Raw genomic sequence first — 2,641 nt, 5'->3', positions numbered from 1 at the left:
TTTACTTAGTAGGTACTTACACTGTTTGTGCCTCATATCCTCTTCTATAAAATGGGAATAGCAATATTACCTGCTTCATAGTTGTTATGAAAGTTAAATTAGTTAATATATGTAAGGTACTCAGAAGAGTATTAAGTGCTATGTGCATTAGCTTTATTGTCTTCACTTAGCCAACTAAGCACTGGGCCTCAAACAACAAATTAATCTGAACAACTCAACCTCACTTTGTTGTACCACCGTGGGAATTTGTATTTGCAAAAGAACCCAAGCATTAGATCATGGATGGGTTAAGCTGGTACTTTCTCAGCAGAATTCTAAGAAAGGTGTCCATGGCCAAGTAGGTTAAGGAATGGAATGGATAATTAAGGCTAAGGTTGAAATTTTTCTTTTTTTTAGGCAGGAAAAAGTTTACAGAGTTCCACAGATAATTTCTTTCCAGGTTTATTTGAAAAGAGCACTCTATATCAGTTTAAGATTGTTTCTTGGAATATTTGTATTTTGTATGACTAGCACACCAGAACTGCAATGGGACGAATGAATTAAAATAAATGCTTCCCCTCTCTCCGGTCCATCCCTCCAAGATGACAAAGAAAAGAAGGAACAACGGTCATGCCAAAAAGGGCCGCATCCATGTGCAGCCTATTCATTGCATGAACTGTGCCCGATGCGTGTCCAAGGACAAGGCCATTAAGAAATTCGTCATTCAGAACATAGTGGAGGCCGCAGCAGTCAGGGACATTTCTGAAGCGAGCATCTTTGATGCCTATGTGCGTCCCAAGCACTATGCGAAGCTACATTACTGTGTGAGTTGTGTAATTCACAGCAAAGTAGTCAGGAATTGATCTTGTGAAGCCCGAAAGGACTGAACACCCCCACCCTGATTTAGACCTGCAGGTGCTGCCCCACGACCCCCACCAAAGCCCATGTAAGGAGCTTGGTCCTTAAAGACTGAAGATGGACTATTCTCTGGAGAAAAATAAAATGGAAATTGTACTTAAAAATAAATAAATAAATGCTTCCTATTATAATAGCTTTTTAAAGTTTAGATGTAATTTCACAACTCATATTACATACAAGTGCATCTTTGGGATGCAAGTACACACACATTCAGCTTTTTAGCATGTTATTTTCAGTTCTGCTCAAAAAACATTCTCAACTCGGCTGACTCATTTTAATAGGGACAAAATTTTCACATTCCAGCTCGAACAGGGAAGTGGTAACAATTGATTTAGAGAGGAGTATCAGAATTTCATTTTGCTAAGGCCTTTTTTATGCTTCTTAATGCGGTAACACTTTAGGATAGAATGAATATTGTTGGTATCACCACTTCTGCAAATGTGCTCACTCTTCTTTTCTGTTTATTCTAGAAGGTTTACTCACACTAAATATGGGATGCACCAGTTTTTTATGCTGCAAGTTTGAAATAATACCGTTTATTTCAACTACTTAAAAAATATGGGGCTAGGTGCAGTGGCTCACACCTGTAATCCCAGCACTTTGGGAAGCTGAGATGGGAGGATTGCTTGAGCCCACAAGTTTAAGACCAGCCTGGGCAAAATTGTGAGACCCTGCCTCTACAAAAAAAAAAAAAAAAAAAAAATTACCTGCATCTATTGTCCCAGCTACTCAGGAGACTGAGATGGGAGGATCCCTTGAGCCCAGGAGATTGAGGCTGCAGTGAACCATGATCATGTTGATGCATTCTAGCCTGGGTAACAGAGTGAGAACCTATCTCAAAAGAACCAAAACCAAAACAAAAGACTTTGGGTTATAACTCAGAATATGTGAGTTTGGTGAATTTCTTCCAGAAAAAGAAACAGTCAATGTTTGATTACCTGCCTTTGAAAAAACTGGCTGTCCTTCTGAAAAGACCTTGCAAATAAAATTGCAAAGAATGCAGGTGTAGAGAGAACTGAGATAACAGCTTGCCCAAAAGGAAACGAGAGTAATTTGTTGGGCAATTTAATGGATCTGAGGTACACTTATCTGATGAGGTACATGATCTGATGAGGTAAATTGTTAACCATTACCATAATGTCCTAAGGGAAACAGAAGGGATCGCATCAGGGCCCCCTGACTAAAACTGAAATATGTTATTGTTTCTGACCACTCATGGATGGCAGACAGAGTGACATTGAGAGCATGCACCTGGGTTGGAATCTCAGCTGAGCCCCTTTATACAAGGGCTAGGCAAACCTGGGAAAGTTAGTCAAACAGTTGTTTGCCTCATCTGTACAATGGAGGGAATAATATTCTATTTGTAATAATACATATCATGTTAGTTATCTGTTGCAGCATTAGAAACTTAATGGTTTAAACAACACACATTTAAAATCTCGAAGTTTCTGAAGGTCAGCATTCCAGGCTTAGCTGGGTGCTTCTGCCTCAAGGTATCTCACAAGGGTGCAATCAAGGTGTCAGTCAGGACTCTGGTGATATGGTTTGGCTGTGTCCCCACCCAAATCTCATCTTGAATTGTAGCACCCATAATTCCCATGTGTTGTGGGAGGGACCCAGTGGGAGGTAATTGGATCATGGGAGCGGGTCTTTCCCATGTTGTTCTTGTGGTAGTGAATAAGTCTCATGAGATCTGATGGTTTTATAAAGAGGAGTTCCCCTGCTCAAGCTCTCTTCCCTGTTG

At 40.2% G+C, this 2,641-nt stretch overlaps 1 pseudogene; it reads left to right on the top strand.

Annotated features, from left to right (window-relative positions):
• The first annotated feature begins 581 nt into the window (after positions 1-581).
• On the top strand, positions 582-929 carry LOC116478787 (small ribosomal subunit protein eS26-like; annotated as a pseudogene).
• Positions 930-2,641: the final 1,712 nt, after the last annotated feature.

This window comes from Hylobates moloch, unplaced genomic scaffold, assembly GCF_009828535.3.
Source record: "Hylobates moloch isolate HMO894 unplaced genomic scaffold, HMol_V3 SCAFFOLD_3, whole genome shotgun sequence".
NCBI classification, from domain to species: Eukaryota; Metazoa; Chordata; class Mammalia; order Primates; family Hylobatidae; genus Hylobates; species Hylobates moloch.
Note: the sequence above shows the minus strand (reverse complement) of the source record. Positions and strands in the feature narration are given on the sequence as shown.